Genomic DNA, 21072 nt, shown 5'->3' with positions numbered 1-21072 from the left:
TAACATTTTTTTTGTCAAAAGTTATTTTTAAATCATCAAAATCAATTTTGAGGCTATGTTCGGTGTATTGGAAAAAAAATACTGAAAAATTAAATGTTGAGTTTAAGTTATAAATTTTGTTTTGTGTATTACTTAAAATTATATATTGAGTCTAATTAAATTATTTTATAAAGGATAATATAGTCTTAAACGAAATAAAATAAAATAAAAACAATTGAATCTTTTTATGGAAAAAAATCTTATCTTATAGTTTTCATTATGAGTTATCAAACGTGTTTAAAAAATTAAGTTGTTAAAAATATTAATCCAATTAAAAATTTTCAACATTTAATCAAGCAAGGCGTAAATGATAAATTTAATTAAAAAATAAACTTAGGTAAAATACAAAGTTTAGTGATAAAATTCAATAAAATAAAAGCTGTATAGCGAATTGAACCATACTTTTAAAGTATACTGATAAATATTATTCAAAATAAATTATAGTGTCAAATTTCAATATTTACTGATAATATGGTGACAAATTTACATTTTAACCCTTATACATATTACTTAAATTTTATTTTTTTATATTGCTAAAAAAATCATTTCAAACCAATGTTGTTTATTAATTAAATTAATAAACAAACTTCATTCTCTAGATCAATTATGAATAAAAAATTCATTAGTATTATATTTGTTTCACTAAAAATAAGTTTTGAAAAATAATTTTAAATAAATTTATCAAAGATAAGATATTTTATACAAAATCATTTATCATTTTAAAAAATTAATACATTTATTAAAAATCATTTTCCATATGCTTTTTTATACCAAGCAAACAAACCCTAAACTTACGAAACGCATTTGAGAGTAGTAAGTTAACGACATGATTAAAAAACTTGTTTTTATAACACGATCCGACCTGACTCAGCTGATTAAACCGTGTCGTGAAAATTCAGAAACCCATGAGTAGCTTCCAGCAGCTCAAGATTCTGATGGCCACTTGTCAAAAGAAAAACACAGAAAATATGTTCTTAAAAAGAAAGATGCATGAGAGGCGATCGAGGAAGACGAGAGATTATAAATTGTGTTTAGTATAATGGCTGGATACTGATATTCGCCACTAACAATCAATGCTTGGTCCAGTTTATATATAAATATACCCCAATCACATAAATGGTGATTGGTCAGTTTTCAAAAGATTTATTTTTTAAATCATTCTTCAAAAAGTCACTAACTTTTAGCTTTGATTATTTTACTTAAAAAAGCCTCCTTTTTTTAAAAAAAAATTAAGGAATTATTTTTATTTTTTTACTTTATCCATGAAACAAAAGTAGCATTTGAAAGTTATTTGACTCTTGAATTTATTTTATTTTATTTTATAGCATTCAAATATTAATATGTGTAATTTCTTTTATTTTATATATTTATAGAATCATACTATATCGTTTAAATTCATATATAAGGGGAATACAAATATGTTTTTTTTTTCTTTTTAAATCCAATTAAGTTAGATGCTCAATATATGATTGTTTTCTTCTACTTATATTATAAAAATGGTAAGGGAGAACCAAGTATGTACAAACAACAAGTTGTTGGTCCCATTAGTCAAATATATACTTTTTTTTTTTGAAAAGAATTAGTCACATATATACTAGATTCCAGCAAATTTATATAGATTTATATCACAAAGGCATAAACAGGCTCATCTTTTTTTTTTTTTAGAAAAAGTGCTCATGACCTACAAAGATAGCCAAAAACAAAAAAAAAATGAACACTTCCTTTTAGCATAAAATTTTAAAAGGATGATACCAACTTTTTTCTTTACTTTTTTTTTCTTCAATATTCTTACTTGTTACATAAATTTCTTGAGGGATTGTAATATAATATTGAAAGGCTGGTGTTTAAATCATTAGGTTTAGGGTGATGGTTACTTATTTTGCCTCTTAATTATGTTGTTGAGGGTTTCTATCTTTACTTAAAAAAATAGATTTTTTTTGAAAAAAAAATGTATTTATGAATTTCGATGATCCAAAAATTGATTTGGACTTCAAAATCTCAGTACATCCAATATTTTGAAAGGTGAAAGTTATTTACCAAGAAATTACTAAATTACTTTTAAAAGGGACCACAAATAAATAATTAATTAAAAAATTGAATTGAATTATTAATATTTAAAAAGAACTAAAAATAAAATTTGGGCCAAGAGGATGGCTGCCCCTCCTCTCCTGATTGTTGACCCCAGTAAGAAGAAACTTGAAAATTACATTAAACGACACATGTATTGATATACAATATATTGTGCAGACAGATGCTTTAGAGGGTACATGCAAAGTTGGCAAGTGGTCCAAAAATTTGGTCTGGAAGTGGATTATTAAAAAGCAGACAAAAAGGTTGAGGGACATGGAATTGAATTATGGAGCAACATGAACCCGACTAGCTAACAAATAAACGCGTTTAAACCAAACTGTAAGCCACTTATTCTGGTTTTCCGGAAACTGGAATCAAAAGCCAAGCCAGGAATAATAATAATATTATTATTACTTTTTATTCAATCCATCCATCACCACTCTCCGTAAATTTCATTCGGAGACGGGTTGTTGTCGTCGTCGATAAGATGTCAAAACTATTCTCTTCTTGGATATGATGGTAACCTTTGGGTATCGAATCCCATAATCAATAACCTCTAATGAATGCTTTTTCCTGCAGGCATGCATGTTGTTTTGCCCTTTGGAATGATTTCTGAATCACTCTTTCTGTGTAACCTTCTGATTCTCAAGTGCATACACACACCAAAAAAAAAAAAAGTTGACTCAATAATCATAAACTTCCATTTTCATGGAAAATTATAATTATAGGAATGTTTTAGATTTCTTCATGAATATGTTTCATCCAGTTCAACAAGACTTTATTTAGGATTGCTGTTTCAACAGTTTTCCAGATTTAAAAAAAAAAGAAAAGAAATGTTTTTCACAGTAAATGTCATGGTAAAACATTTTAATTTCTGCAATTAAAATCATAACTTAGCGGAAAAAACAGGGGAGAGTTTTGGTAATTGAATGAAATGATTGTATTATGGGTTCTCATCCTAAAACTGGCAAATTTGTGGCTTACTCAATTTAAAATTTGTAAAGTTATAACTGATAAATTTTCGCTTTTACTTTTCAATAATTTACAATTTAATGAGTAAATTACACTCCAAGATCACGTAATTATTGATAAATTTACATTTTGATTACTCAATTTCAAAAAATTATAAGTTGATCAATGGCCTATTAGCTTGGCAATGAATGTCAGATGTAGGGATGAATAAAATTTAGAATTTGATCAATTTAAAAAAAAATTACAAGTTGGTCATTAAACCATTAGCAAGTTTACATGTTTACCCTTTAGTCACTCAATCTTTGCACCATTACTCCTTAACTCGATAAACCAAAAACTATCAACAACCCAAGCCCCGAACCTTAGCCAAGCCACTATCAATTCAATGTCTCACCTCTAACTCAACCAACTCAGCAACTTTTCTTTCTAACCCACTCACCATTTCCCCTTCGATCAAAATCATAATCCAAGAAAATCTACAATCAAGCTATTCACATGTCTTTACTTTGAATGAACAACCAAATATCACCACAACCACAATCAAAGCAAACAAAAATACCAAAAAAATAAATAAAAAGGAAGAAAATCTCTTGTTTCACCATGCCCCATACATGACTTACAGAAGCAAAAGGAACAAAATAAAATCAAAGAAAATAATAAATATATAAAAAATGGAGACTCAAACATACTTGATTCAGTCAAGAGTTAGTTAGAGAGTTTCAAGCAATGAAGGCTCAATCCAAAAGATCAAGGAGAAAGTCTTGCTGAGAAGAGGAACATATCAAAGTTAGGCGGCCATTTGATAAAGATGGACAAGTATCATAAAGCTTTTTCATTAAGGCTTCAAGTTTTAATTAATGAAGTTTGATGAAACCATTTCAAAGAAAATTAAACCATAAAGTTTTTTTAAGGTAAATTAAACCATAAACTTGAAAGAGGAAAAAAGCTTCTATGTGTGTCTTTGTAAGAAGAGGAGGCTGGACAATGGTGAAATGATTGGAATGCAACTGTGAAGGAGGTTTTTATAACACTAAAAATTTTCGAATATTTTAGTGATCAACTTGTAATTATTTTGAAATTGAGTGACCAAAGTGTTAATTTACTAATAGTCGAGTGACCTTAAGAGTTCATAGTATGATGAATAGAGAGTTAACAACCACATCTTGTTGGATCTAGTGCCCTAAGTGTAGTTTTTTCGTCTAAGTACACTTGTATTTTTCGAACAGATTGGTTAATAAAAATATTCATGAATTACATTAATACTTTGTATATTGTTTTCGCATGGTTTTTGCATGCAAAGTAAAATGGAAGCAAATGTTGCTCACTAATTGTCTAATGTTTAACTAATATTAAGTGGTATTACATGATTGGATCGTAATACAAAATGACAACTTGTATTAGAAAGTGAACCTAAACATGTCCTTAGTCTAATCGGAAATGAGCAAACCTATTAAAAGACTAATATGTCGCCTATCAAGTCTAATTGGGAAGATGTTTTATCTTGAGCATTAGAGCGAATGACTCCCAAAAGATAGATGTTGGGAAATTTGCCTATATTGTAGTAAACACGTACTTGTTTTCTATGTATTTAAATGATGAATAAATAAATAAATAAAGTTAATTTCACATTTCACTATTATTTCTTTTGCGTTTTTATCTTTTATGTTTTGTATGTATACCAAAATTGTGACAAGCAAATATTAGTTCATTAATTGTCTAAGTTCAAACTGATGATAAGTGGCACTGTAAGAACGTTTACATTGCGAAAAAGACAACTTACTTCAGTAGATAATCTAAATAAGTCTGTAATCCCATAAAAGAATCAAAGTAAGCATCAGATTCAAATACTTAGAAGGATTATTATGTCATCTACAATTTCAATTGGAGAGATGACTAATTTTGACTATCGGAGTAGTTGACTCCACGAGTAGAGACATAGATATATTCATTGGAAGAATGATACATTAGACTAGACCCAAGATGAATTGATTCTGTGTAACATCCTCAAAACCCCCTTGGTCGTAAATAATATGAGATAAAATCTTAGCGAAATAAGGTATAAGATCAAAGAAAATGAAAGTTGCAATATATCAAAAGAGAGTTAAATCAAGAAGCATGACATGATGTATTAGGAATGGACTAAATCGTAAATATGTGAAAAGTTTTTGGCTTAAGTGTAAATATTTAAAATTTAAGGGATCAAAGTGTAAAAATGAGAAATTTGAAGGACCAAAAGTGAAAATAATCTAATTTAATAGGATATGGAATTGGCATGCAGGGACCAAATTGAATAGGTGAAGAATTGTAAGGGACTAAATCATAATTTTACCAAATTGAGTAATGATTCAAGGATGGAATTTTGAAAGATCATAAAGGGTAAAATGGTCAATTAGCAAGAGGGAGAATTCTAGAATATAATGATGATGTTGATGATATTTTGGTTATTTTTTTAATTAATTACTTAAATATTATTTTATTAATATTTTACTTAGATATTTATGATTATTTTATTTAGAAAATGGTAGTATAAAAAGAAAGGAAGGATGAAGGAAATTTATCATCCTTCCAACGTGAGTGAAAGGGTGAGAAAGGAAGTTTTATTTTTTTTTACAATTTAGTCCTTTGTTAGGAATACCTACATTTTTACCCAAAATTTTTGAAAATATCCTTAGATATTAAAGAGAGAAGATGAAGTAGATATTTTAGAGAATATGTTCATCAATTTAGAAGCAAGAAAATAGTAGATGAAAGTGGAGAAAATGAGATGAAAAAGGAAGGAAAGTGGTGAAGATGAGAAATGCATGTAAATGAAGAAGAAATGAAGAAATTCTTAACAAATGAGGTAACTTTCATACTAAACCTACTTGTATTTCAATAGACTGAGTTAAAGATATTTTTAGTGAGATGTATGAAACATGTATTTAATCTAAATACTAGAAATAGAAAGTATTTGATGAAGAATAGATACTTAAAATACTAAATTGGTAAGAGAGAATGTGATTTGTATGGTGGAAGTACTAAAATTAAGAAATGAATATGTAATCTACACATAAACATAAGTGTCTAAATTGTATAGTAATCAAAAGTATGGGAATTATGTGTGATTGAATGAAAGATAGTACAAAGAACCTTAGAAAAGAAAATATTTTCATTAAAACAGTTTGGATAGCAGCAGTGACTTAACTCTAAAAATTTACCTAAAAGTATAGAAATTTATTTATAGATTTTATTAAATATTGAATTAAATCTTATTAAGTCTAGTTTCATATGGAAGAAACAGTGAAAGAAACAGTGAAAGAAACGTGATTTTATAGTTTGAGATATATTAATTTTCGTGAAACAAGGTTGGACTGGATTCGGGTTCCCCTGTTCTGAATTTGGAAAATCATAAAAAAATTTGGAAAAATAATTATGGGTTTAAATTTATATGTTTAAATTATTAATGAGCCTATTTTTAATAGAAACAAATGAAAACATTATCCAAAGCCTGTACTAAGAGATAATTAATTTTTGTAAATAAAGGTCGAAGCTGTGAAACAACAAAATAGGGACAAATTTGAAGAATTTACTGTACTAATTGGCTAAATTATAAATTCTGAAATTTTTATGGTAAAAATATATCTTAGTCTAGTTCCAAAAACATCAAGTGGATCTTAATTTCGAATTCTGTAGCTCAAGATATAAATAATTTAGTGACTATGAATCAAGTGGATAGCTTTGATATGAACACATAAGTAAATAGTGGAATTATAGATAATATTACATATAAGCATGTTATATACTAAAAGCTAAAGATTCTAATAAATATATACATAACGGATGCGGAATGGGGAGGAGGAGGAGGAAAAATATATATGAATATATATATAATAGATGAATTTGAAATGTTTCGAAACGGTTGTAAGTGATGGAACGATTAATACATGTAAATATGTTTAAATGAATTGATAAAATAATAAGTGAATAATTGTTAATTGATGTGATATTGAATTCTTGTTAAAATTTTATGAAGAATTAAATTGATTGGCACAATCTAGAAATAAATATGAAATATACATAAAGTGGGTAAACTACTTTGAAAGTGCAAGTCCTCCCATGGTCTTATTAGTAAAACTTTAATATTTATGTTAATTTTATAAACTTTGTTATCTTTGATTAAATATCATGTTTTTAAGATGACTTGAGATTAGAAATAGATATAAGTGGATGATATGTAAAATGATGTAGTGGTTATGACATTTGAATACGATTTAGGTAATGATATAAAATAAATAAATAAAAATAAAGCGTGAAACTTGTAGGAAAATAGAGACGGCGTCACGATGACAAGTTTGCCACGTCACAACGTTGAAACCCCAATGTCGCGACAACAGTTGAAAATTTTTTATGAACTTTACAATTTGGACTTTGATCAATTGTGGATGTCTTAATGAGCTCCTTTTACTCATAATTAGTTTTATCGTAAATTCAATTATTACCAAAATTAGTTAATGATTTACAATTCAGTAGTTGCTTCGATAACAAATGTGACATCTTGATGCCTTGACTCGGCGATCGGGTCGAGTATGGGGGTGTTACATTTTGAATCCGTTTGTGGATTAATTCACTTGTGAAGTTCATGGTGCGATTTACCTAAATCTTGAGTTAGTCACTAACCATGCGTATGTAACTCATGTGCTTTGATATAAGTAGAGGCTTATGCTCTAAAGATGATCGAGCCCATAGCCGGTATGTTTGGTGCATGACTTGTGTATGACATGACTTTACTACCAACAATGGAATTCATAGCTCGATTAAGAGTTAACGATATCATCTTATTGGTATTGTGTGGATTGATAAATATGGAACTTGATCACAGGTTACTTGTTTTCGAACTACCAATTTATCACAGTCATTTGTTGATAGTGATCATATTAATTATTAGGAAGACACAATAGTGAAAATGAGATAAAATAATATTATATTGGCTATTGAGTGAACGTATTTAACTCAAAAGAATCAAGGATATCATATGAGGGTAACACACACATGACGAGGTCATTGGACAAAGCAGTTGGATGAATTGTTTTTGTAAAAAGTATAAAATAAGGAGTTTTCACTCATGGTACTTTTTGTGGACTGACTCCATTATTAAGTAAATTGCGAACTATCAGAACGGTACTTCTAGACATAATTGCAATTACTCGAGCCTAATTGTATATGTCTGATTGGTCACTCTGCTAGCTCCAAAAAAGTTCGATTGGACTGCATTTGAATAAAAAAAAACTAAGACTTTAGAAATAATTTAATTGAGTCGAACGATGTGGAATTAAATTGGGCGGTCATGAGAATTGTTCAACTAGAGAATTTGATTAAAGAATTGCCTTGAAAAATTAACTTTGGAAAATCTTAGTGATTTTTGGAAAAATTAATTTTGATCAAGTAAAATTAAATTAATCAAATTAATTAAAATAAATATGATATTCTTGGAAATTAATTTTCAATTCAGGCAATTGGCCCAATGGGTAATTGGACTTGAAAATTGGATCTAAGATAAAAAAAATTGGGCCAAAGAACCCAAAATCAAGATTAAGACTAAGACCCACAAACTGGTCGAATTGGGCAAATGGTCTAATCGATGGTTGGATCGGGCTGGTCGGGCCTTCATTGACCTGACCAGACCGACAACAGCCGAACCAGATTGGGATGTTGTGACGGTGTCGCACCTATGATGGCACCATCAGACACGATGGTGCCAACGGTAGCAACAATGACATTTCAGTGACCGTCAGATGATCGACGACAACGATTCTTTGGTGGTTGAGTACTGGTAGAATTACACTCCTACTAGGACTCTACTAGATAACTTTATTTCAGATTAACTATTAAAAAAATAATATTATTTTAATAAGACTTAATATTAAATTAAAAAAATACTTAAATTTAATTTAATACTTATCTTGATTGTATTTTATTAATTTAATATTAAAATCAATTTAATATTTATCTTATAGATAAATATTCTATTAATTAATAGATTTAATCTTAAATTTAATCTAATATTTATCTTGATAAGTATTATATTAATTTAATATTAAAGTAATTAAGTTTAATTATAGTTGAACTCACTAAACTCTCCCTATGTAAGGGAAGTTATGTGTCATTATTTTTTACACACTTTAATTTAAGATAAAGTTACATAGAGAAAATTCTTTAAAGAAATTATTTCAGAAAATTTCTTGAGATATTATTCTTATTTACAACTTAGCCTAGAAGTATAAAGAAATTATGAAATTGCCATACTGGTAATTTTATGAAAAATTTTATGATTCAAAGCGAGCCCACACTTGGCAGACGTAAGCTTGCTGATAGCAGAGAAAACTACTCGATCGAAGCGTTCATCCTAGACGAATAGAAAATTTACAATTTTGATTAAGTGTTTATTACTTTATATATCACAATCAAGTTCTTATTTTTAGACAAAAAATTAAAAGCCTGAATTTTCCTCAAATCTATTTTCCGTTGCATTTTCCAAACTTGATTTTCCAGCAATAAAGACATAGATGTGACTAACTGGATTGGCAATACATAGAACTAGACCCAAGAAATATAGATCCTGAATCCATGTATAGATTCATTCACTTGTGACGTTCATATTGTGACATACCTAAATCCTAAATGGATTATGGACTATGTATGCGTGACTCGTAGACTTTAATGTAAGTAAAAGCCTAAGTTCAAATAGACAAGGAACTGAAAGTTGGTGCGTTGGGTGTTCGACTTTTGCAGTATGTAGCATCATTCACAATAGTGAAATTCATAGTCTGAGACATGGGTAAATGATATCCTCTCATTGGCATTATATGATTGATGGAAAGTAAACATGGCCACATGGTGTTCGTCTTTGTGATGAATGACTTGATTACTATTTAATAGTAATTAACTTTTCATAAAGAAAGATGTAATGATTACCATGAGATAAAATAAGATATTGGGAGAGTGAATATTATCTTAAATAGATTAAGGATATCCTATGAGGGTAACACACTTATGAAAAAATCATTGGACGAGAATTGAGCAGATGCTTTTGTAATGGTATGTCGTTAGGGTACCTTATAGAGAATGGTATTCTATCCCAGTTTACCTTGTCGAACACTCCACAATTGAATAGTGTGGTAGAGAGAATGAATTAAATTTTGCTAGGTTTTGGGACCACAAAACCGAGTTACAAAAGTAATTAAATGTTATATTCTATGCTTATTGTATGTGAAAGTGCATGTGTAAAAATTCCATGCTTTGATTTTTTCATTTGTATGTGAATTTATTAAATAGGACTTATGTGAGAAATTTTGAAAATGTGATAGGTTAATTTGTAGTGGCCAAATATTTTATGGTTTAAAATAGGTGGACTTGCATGTCAAATTTCTCACTTTAATTTGTAGTGGCCGGCCATAATGATGATGATAAACAATATATGCATTTTAAATTAGCATTATAAAATTTAATGGCTTTATTATTATAAAATAAAGATAAATAAAATAACAAATTGAGAAAAAGGAAAAAGCTTATTCATCTTTGTTCTTCATAGCCGAAATTAGGAGAGGAAAAAGCTCAAGCAACATTCGGTCATTTACTACATGATTCAAAGGTATTTTCCATGTATTTTCTTGATATTCTTGCGAAATTAGCATGGTTAAAGCATTTCTTAGTCAACCCATGTTTAAATTTTGAAAATTTTTGTATTGTGAGCATTCGGTCATGAATTGAATTGAAGGAAATGGTTGTTGTTTCATGTTCTTTTTATGAGTAATGGTAGATAGGTGAAGTTTAAGCTAGTTAAATGTTCATATAGGTGGTTTAGATGATAGGGAAAATCGGCTTGTGTGTATGTGTAGTTGCCGAATGTGAATTTAGATAACATTTGAGTAATGTTTGTGTTTTAAAATGATGGAATGGAGATTTAAGCTTGATAAAATTTTGTTGAGAATGAATGAAAGAAATATGTGTATTCGGCTATGGATAATTAGATAATAAATTGGTGTGGATGCTTTGATGAGATATGCACAATTATAAGTTGAATTTAAAGCTTGTTAAATTTGTCCTTGTCATTGCCGAATGAGTTTCATAGTTAAAGAAAATTGTTAAAGTACTTAGATAATTGATACTAGGTTAATGGTGTGTGTATAAATTATTTAACATATAAACTTTGTATAAGTATTAAAGGTTGTAGATGAATTCGGCCTTGAGAGAAATTCTGGTATAAAATGCTTGAATGTTAAATAGGTTATTACTTTAATGACCGAATGTGCCAAAGGCTAATGCATGGACTAGTTGATCAATATGTGTTAAAAGGGAAACGTAAATAAATACCTATTTGATGAGCTATATATATATTCGGCTATATGGTAAAGATATGTATATGAAAATATGATAAGCCATATGAGTTTTGTGTTTGTATATGTGAACTAAGTATACAATGAATATTCGGCTATGAAGGTTATAGGTTAAGACATAGGAATTTTGGTAATGTACATATTCGGTCATTAGGGTTATATGTACTTTGGCTATGTGAGTTATATGCTAAGGCAAGTTACTTAATTGATATATGCATTCGGTCATAAAGGTGTACATGAGGAAATGTTAAATTAATTGTATTAAATTGCTTAATGTGATTAAAAATGTGTATGACCATTTTGTATTTGAGCTAAAAGTAGCTATATGACCTATTAAATTTCTTGTCATATTCGGCCATAAGCTAGCATGATGGGACTTTAATAAGTTAAATTTTGTTTGAATTAGCTCAAGAGCATAGAGAACCAAGGTTGGACAAGGGAAAAGAGAAAGTAGTTGAATAGCCGATTGGAGACTGTTCGAAAATATTCGAGGTAAGTTTTAAGTAGTTAAATATAAATAATTTTAGATAATGACATGACAGATTATGAGAATTAAGTATTACTTGTCATATATGTATATGGCCGAATGGCAATTGTAATGGAAGTAAAATGTGATATGCTTTTATGATCAAATGATAGTGTTAGATGAATATGAGTAAGATATTATGTGTAATCTATCAAATGATAAATGTGAGTGATGAAATGAAATAAAAGTGAATAAAAATGTAGGATGATATATTCGAATGATGTTTGTACCTAATTTGGTGTGATTGTGTTATATGAAACTTGTTGATTTGAATATCGTACAGTACTATTCGGGCCTTTGAGCCTAACAGGCTATATTACAGGTGAGATACTATTCGGGCCTTTGAGCCTAGCAGGCTATAACGTCGGTGAGATACTATTCGGGCCTTTGAGCCTAGCAGGCTATAACGTCGGTGAGATACTATTCGGGCCTTTGAGCCTAGCAGGCTATAATGCCGGTGAGATACTATTCGGGCTTTCGAGCCTAGCAGGCTATAATGCCGGTGAAATGATATCGGGCTTCGAGCCTAGCAGGCGAAATGCTGGTGAATGAATTTAGGTTTAAAACCTAGCAGACTGAATGCCGGTGATTTGATAAAAGTCTAAGACTAAGATACCTCATGTTAGAACAACAAATGAATACATTCAATACGTTAAGTTGGCCAGGTACGTATTATGTACTTATATGTGAGTATGATTTGAATTGAATCATAAGTGTATAATATGATACATATGTGAATAAATGTTATATCTATATCTATGATCATGATGCATTCAGTCAAGGTGTGAAAGTATGCGAAAGTATTTGATTTATTTATGCTATATGAATTCAGACTAAGTGAAATAAGAATGCTAAATGTGCATTATGTGCTTGTGTATATTCGGCCAAATGATAATATATTTAGAAAATGGCCTATTGAGAAATTGAATAATTGATGTATAATTGAGTTTATTTGTTTGCATTGCTTAAAACTTACTAAGCTTATGAAAGCTTACTCCGTTTGTTACGTTTCTCTGTTTTATAGATTGTTGACTTCAGTCATCTGCTCGGGGAGGGATCGTCAACAAATCGTCACATTATCTATCATTTTGGTACTACTATGTTTTGGAGCTAGTATGGCATGTATAGAATAGACTTAAGTGAATGATATTTTGAGATGTTGTTGTATATAAGCCATGCGAATATGGCAACTTTTGAATGTCGGTATAAGTCTGAATTTCGATCTTTGATTATGTTTGACTATGCATATAATTGCTAATGAAATTATGTATATGTGAATGTACAAATGTAGTGTTTTGGATTGGTAACTCTTCATAACCCTCTCTGGCGACGGATACGGGTTATAGGGGTGTTACAGGTATATTGCCAGTTTTAGTCCCTATACGTTTTCGCGCATTGAATATTGATCCTTTTTATTATTATTGTTTTATTTTCAATTTATCCCTGTTGATTTAGTTTAATTCCTATTAAGTTTTTATTTTATAGCCTTTTAAACTACCTAGGAAATTGTTTCTTTCTTATTGTAAATTTGTTTTTGTAATGTCATCGCCACATTTTGTATATTTCATGTAAATGTTTTTTATATACACTATTATATATATATATACTTTGTATTAAAGTTGATTTTATGTCATATATATATTATTATCAACCTTATATTATTTTTATACATACGATTTCTTAAATTTATTCTTGTATTTTATTATATAGTCCTACGTAATATATCTTTTAAATTATTATATATGTATATATTTATTGATACCTATATTTGATCTATATATATTATTAAATCTATGTATTTTATACATATAGTTTTCTTTATATATATAAGCATGTTCTTCAATCTATTATATATATAGTTTATAATAAAATTAATTTAATCTTGTATGTATTACTATGTTTTTACAAGTAATTATTTTTAAAGTCATTTATGTATATATGATTTGTAAATCTATCATGCTTCTAAGATTATACTTCACCATACATTTTTATAATCTTTTCATATTTTGTACATAATTTAAATTTTTTATATTATATATAAATTGTCAATTTTAAGCCAATATTCTTTAATGTTTTGGTATGATATTTGATTAAAATATTCATTTTATAACATATATTTTAATAATTAAGTATATATCTCTAGTTTTTTCCACAAATAGATTTAAAATTTATCAATCCATTAATTCGTATGTCGTATAAATTATTGGTTCGTTAGATCGTCATTGTTTTGAAATCATCTTATACCACGTTGACTTCCAAATTCCCCTTTGTTTTGTATATGATTTATTGATTGTTTTATATTGTGCCATATTTATTATTGTTGTATATCATCCATTCATTGTTTTATTAATTGTTTGTCATCCATGCTTACAAGTTTGATTATCTTTTCTAGATCAGTTATGCTTATTTATTAGTTTGTTAATTGGTATTGTATTTTATGTGTACATTATCCCATATCATTGTTTTCCATTTGTTTTACGAAATATTGTTCTATGAGGTCCAAATCTTTAAGATTAATCCCGTTTTATTTTGAGTCGAAGTAATGCGTTTTAAGCTATTTTTATAATTATTCATTTAAAAATTCTCTAAAACGAAGGCAATACTCGATGTTTGGCAATTCAGGAATCGTGCCCTATCGTGTTGGGTTGCGATTTCCCGTTTGTCCAAAACAATCGAATATTCCTTTGGAATTTCAGTCATGCTTTTAAAAATCCTCCAAAACGAAGGCAATACTCGGTGTTTGGCAATTCGAGAATCGTGCCCTATCGTGCTAGGTTGCGATTTCTCGTTTGTTCAAAACAATCGAATATTTCTTTGGGATTTCACTCATGCTTTAAAAAAAAACTCTCCAAAACAAAGGTAATGTTCGATGTTTGGCAATTCGGGGAATCGTGCCCTATCGTGCTGGGTTACGATCTTTTGTTTGTTCAAAATAATCGAATATTCCTTTAGAATTTCACTCATGTTCTCCAAATTCTAAAATAAGGCAAGGTCCAATGTCTAGAAATTCGAGGAGTCGTGTCCTACTGTGTTGGGTTTCGATTTTCTCGTTGGACTAAATAATTGGGCACCCTTTTGCGGTTTTCAACATATAAACTTTTGGAAGTCAAAATTTATTATGTCTTCTGGGGTACAAAAGATCGTGTCCTATTGTGCTGGATGTGATGCTATATTCCTCTGAAACAAGAGAATTTTGATGACCAACTCGGGTTATTCAAATGTTATTAAAAAGGAACCACATTTCAAAAACATTTTTAAATTTTAGACATAAGGACAATATCTAATCGATTTGGTACCAATTTTGGGCGTAATGAGGGTGCTAACCCTTCCTCATACGTAACCGACTCTCGAACCCGTTTTCTCATATTTACGTAGGCCAAAATTGTTGTTTTAGGAAAAAGAAATATTTTATTAAAATAACAAAATTCTTAGGTGATCCGATCACACCTAAACAAAAAGGATTGGTGGCGACTCCGAATTTTCGTTTTCTTTTCAAAATATAAATTCGATTCCCCGGTTTTCTTGTAAAATATGAAAGATGGTTTCGACAATTATTTTATTGTTATGAATGATAAAATAATTTTCTTAAAGTTGTGATTCCTAAAAATTTATTTGTAATTTAATTTGTTTTCGGGATGTATATTTTAAACCGAAGACTATTATCTCTATGTAGGATTTTAATTTTATTAGAGCTGAAAGTGAATATAAAATTTTTTGTAAAATTATTTTTCTACGAACCCCGAGAATCAAAACAACAAAACACGAACCTGAACTAGGGGTAGCCGATAGTTAACTATCATTTAGGTGCAATTTATCCAAAGTTTTCTAACTTGTCCTAGTATTATTCTTACAATTTTACACATATTTATTTTAACATTCCAATCTCCTGTAACTCTGTTTTAAACGCATTTTTTTCCATGGAATCTTTTTGACATTAATACTAAATTGGATAAACTATACTTGTAATTACTTAATTATTGGTAAGTTTCTTTTTTAGTCATCTAACTATAAAAAATTATAAAATAATCACTCAATTATTTGATTTTTTTGGTCACTAGCTGTTAAATGGATGATGGAAAGATGATATGGAAGTTTTTAAAATTGACACAATAATAATTTTAACCTTTAATGTTTACACATTCTGACAATTAAGTCTTAATTCTAAAAAAATTTAACCCTCAATGTTTATATATTGTATAATTTGAACTTTTTTTGTAATTTTATTTTTCTTTGTGACTCTTTTACTTAAAATGCTAAAAAAGAAATCTATCAACCAAATTTTATCAAATATACCAAAAATAAAAATACATAAAAATTTAGGATAATAATTTTCATATTTTCTCATTCTTTTTAATTTAATACTCAATGTTACAAATAAAAGTGAAATTATAAAAAAAAATACACAATGTGAAAATATTGAAAGTTATTTTTTTTAAAATTAAGACTAAATTAACATAATGTACAAATGTCAATTTTCAAAGTTAACAAGTTATCCTCTCATTAATAATTTATCTAACTAAAAAAGATAAATTCAAATAATTAAATGACGAAAAGAGAGAACAATTAAATCGTCATTTTATAACTTTTTAGGATGAAAAAATTAGACTAGCAGTTACCCTACTAAGTTGCCCAAAATGCTAATAAGGCCCTGGCAATAAGCAGAAAGACTGAATCAATGAACAAAAACTTTAGCTTTAATTTATCTTGTCACTACAGGGACAGAATTCTACAACTAAAATTTCTTATTAACATCTGCTGTTTGGGCGTCAATTTTGATATTGCAAAAAGCAAATAGACAAGATTTTTTTTTTCAATAATAAAGATGGACATGATTTCAATTACATAGATTCAAGCAAAATCAGAAGAAAAGGAGGTTGTGGAATCATGGTTCTATTCGCCCCCCACATGAATAATTGACGGTGCAGGTATCATCAACGACAACGGTGTACTGATGTTTAGGCCTAGAAAGGAAGGTGGGCAAGTGAACCAGAACGTCGCACACACACTCAGTGTCCACCTGCTTCAGCCATTGACAACAGTAACTTTGCATTTCCGTCTCACGGTGCCCGTGCCTGCGCCTATGCTTGCCACTGCGACGGCGGCTGTTACTGCGGCTGCGGCTGCGGCTGCGGCTGTGGTTGCGATTGCGAGGAGGTGGTGGTGAGAAGGGGGTTAATGGCAGCACCGCACACGCATAGTTGACCAGGGAAAATTGTGAAGCACAAAGTGGACGGGGTGGGGCCATCAGCTGTGGCCTTTGTGGCAGTTTAACAGGCATGGCTACGAAAAACAATGAAAAGAGACATATTATTGCAACCTCCACCTTTCTCATTCTATATCTCAATCTTTATTTTATTAATTATTAAATTTAGGTAATATGAAGTAAAATAGATGGGATTTTGGTATATGAACATGTTTTGTATAGGTTCAATTTATACTGGGGTTCATTCATAAACTTTCTGCTTTCTTTGTTGGATTGAAAATTCAGCGGAGGCAAAAAGAATATGAAATCATGCATGGCCAAGAGAATGAGCGAATGGGGGCTCTTGAGGTTTTCTCAATTGGGTTTATTTATTCTTTTTGCTTCCATTCATTTAGTGTGGTAAGACTTTGTTATTATGCTAAACTAGATCATTCCTCCAGGAAAATTACAAACAGCATGCAATTTGGCTGGTTGTGGCCTTCCATGACAATAGGACAAACTTTTTTGTTTTTGATATTTCAAGGGCAATTACAACTTTGCTATGCTAACTGTAAACGTGAGTACTTGGGGACCCGACAACGTTGTTAAAGACAGTAGTACATTGGTGATAATGAAATGCTTTGGCATTTTGATTCCATGCTGAAACGAGTAGGCCTATGATCCAAGCTAGGTTAACTTGCACACAAAGGCTCAAATTGTAACTAAAATTTTCAAATTCCTACCAACCCACATGCGATGTGATGTAAAGACCCAAAAGAAGGAACCCCCAGTAAAGCTGAGTTCTGGGCTTCTGCCCGTTGAACAGCGACAGCAATAAAAAGCTGAGGTGGCAGATGAATTTACCTTGAATTAAAATTTAAAACTTCCTTGTTTTTTTATCAAATTAAAACCAAAAAATAACTGAAATAGAACAACCCTCCTTAGATCCACTCACCCTTTCATTTCGCAGAACACCACCTGCGGAGGCCATGCCAGTCGTTGGTCGTCGCTCACCATCAGAGGTTTCTTCCATCCAACGATTCTAGGACCCCTTGCAATACTAGCCACTGCTGTATTCACAGCTTTGCAAATATCCAGAGGAAATCTTTTTGCATGAGCCAGAGCATGTGTCGTCGACATCAATTGGCCCTGAAAAACACATTTTTTGCGACATTTCCAAGGAAGAAAAAATAACCTCCCCCCATGGAATTTGAAAATTCAAGATAATAGTTTACTTCAAGTTTTCCATAAGCCATGTTTCAAAATATGAATTGAAAAAGTCAGGCGGTACTTGAGATTAAATTTGTAGCGAAGTCCAAATTTCGTTTTTCGTGGAACACCCTCGAAGAAAATGATTGATAGATTCAAGGTGAAAATCCCAACAATAACAAGAGGCGTTAACTACATTTGTACTTGATTCATATTTAGACGATTTAGCCAAGCAAGCCATATGAAGAAAGAATGCGCTCCAGAAAACTTAGCCACCCTATCCAATCGGACTTAATGTCACTATTGCTATAGAAACTCATTTGCCCGCATATAATAGGCTGATCCCACTAAGAATCTACCAAAACCCTCCGACCCCCAACAACTAATATCCATAACAGCCTCTCTATTCACACAAGGGATTGGCACCGTCACTATTTCGCTCTTTATATATGTCGATAGCTCACTCAACATATCCTCCATCAACTACAAGCCCTCAATAAAGATATAATCTCATATCTGATCATTAACACAATGTACCAATTTGAGATAATTTTAATAAAATTAAATATTTATAAATAATACAAAATTAATAAAATAATAACTTTTAAAAATTATATAAAAAGTATTATTCGTTATAAAAAAATCAACAAAAATACTTATAAAAGTGTTTATGATATTTGAATATTATTAAAACTAATATTATTTAATTTTGAAGACTCGATGCTTAGTCATTCAAAACCTGATCAGTCACATGTTTAAACACATGATCAATCAAGATTTTAGGACAATTTGATGTATTTATTTGTTGGCTTATATGATTTGGGCCTTAAAAACTATTTTCTCCACAAGCAAATGAGTTTCAAAATGTATTTTATTTTGCCCCAAAAAATAGTGGTAAGTTTTGGATAATTGGAAGAACTATGAAATCAACATGTCTTATCTTATCTTTTTCTATTAAGCTATTTATTTAGTGATTTTAGCTGCTAATTTTACTTTATGAAGACTACTTAAACAATATGTCGATTTTTAGCCTATAAATAAGTTACAGCGTCGCATATTTAGGTGTGTGTTTAGAGTGCTTTTGGCTTTTGCACTTTCACTCTTTTGTTAGGGATTTTTTGTTAGAGAGTTTATATTTGATGTATATGAGATTTTTTGGGTGAGTGATTTATAATAATTGGAGTAAGGTTAATTGAGTTTTAATTAATAGATGATTTGAAAATTTGTTAAATAAGAATCATTTATTGAACGAGGCTCTAAATCCAAATTACATTAATAAATTTCTTGTGTTTTTTTCTTTCATTTTCTTATTTTCCTTTTTGCTTGTGTTCTGTTCGAATACATGTGCAAACATTTGTTTGAATAGTCATTGTCTGAACATTTAACTAAACATCTGTTTCAACATCAAATTGGGCATAGAGCAAACTGAGTTTCTTAAATGTGTTTACAAAAAAAAAAATTGAAGTTACAAGAATTTGTCAAAGTCGAGGTAAATATATGCATTTGCAGTAGAAATAAAATTTCATATAAGCAAAGTCTTTATAAATTTGAATTTTTTCTCTTTATCTAACAAATTGAGCATTAGTTTTACTGAGGAATGTTGGAACTTTTTAGGGAGAAGTCTACAAAGTGTTGTTCATTTGGAGTTGACGGACCCGAACATGTTCGATATCGTCTCCATGAAAGTTTTGTCTCCCAACTTTGCTAAGAGCTTAGATTTTTGAAAACGTGACAATATCGACATGAAAGCAATATCACCTCACCTATCAAGGAAATCTCATATTTGTATTTAGTTGGATTTGAACCCATACATACTATACTACTACTTGGGCTAACCCGAGTGGTAGCATTCTCACCCAATTGTGCCCTATAAACTAGAAGGCAATGGGTACGAGTATAGCCACGTGTAACACACATTTTTTGTCTTATTAGGCACCCAACGAGTGCTCTTGCTATGCGAGCCGGTCACTAAGGAGACAAAACCTCCAACAAGAACAATATCGAACGTTGAGGGATTCATTGGCTCCTGATGGACTACACTTCACAAAATTCTCTCAACAAAGTTGGCCTCTCCTTAATTAAAGAAAAAAAAATGTATTTTTTGTTGAGAGATTTTCAAGTACTCCTTATAGATAAGTTATCGAATCTTCAATGTATTTAATATTGTCTCCTATGGGAATTTCATCTTCTTACTTTGTCAAGAACCGAAATCCTGAAATAATGATGGCAAGTCACAAAGTAAGAGCAACTTACCTAAGTGGCAGCATATTCTCCTAATAATAGGGCGTGGTTTCAAATCTCACCAGCTGCTTGCTGGGTGAGAAATTCCCACCTACCGCTTTCCAATCATGTAGCCTCTTAATAGTGTGGAGTCAAAATTTCCTGAACAATATTAATTCAATGAAAGGTCCATTAATGTTGATCAAACAACACTTAAATTTCTTTTAACGAAATCGGCCTTCCCTCAAACAATTTTCTTCTGGTTTATGTAATTCTACGATCATACCAATATTTTACTAATTGTATGTTGAAGAATATTGAACTCAACAGCTAAACGAAAAGTTACAAGTGTATTTATATACAGTATGCTACTGCTATCAGCTAACTAACTAATCTTTCTAACCTCTTAACTATTGTCAACTACTAACTGTATTTAGCAACAGATTAACTAAAATTACTCCATTGTGTTTTGATCTTTAGGT

The sequence above is a fragment of the Gossypium hirsutum genome, chromosome A11 (genome assembly GCF_007990345.1).
Source record: "Gossypium hirsutum isolate 1008001.06 chromosome A11, Gossypium_hirsutum_v2.1, whole genome shotgun sequence".
NCBI lineage: Eukaryota > Viridiplantae > Streptophyta > Magnoliopsida > Malvales > Malvaceae > Gossypium > Gossypium hirsutum.
This window is presented reverse-complemented; position numbering follows the sequence as displayed.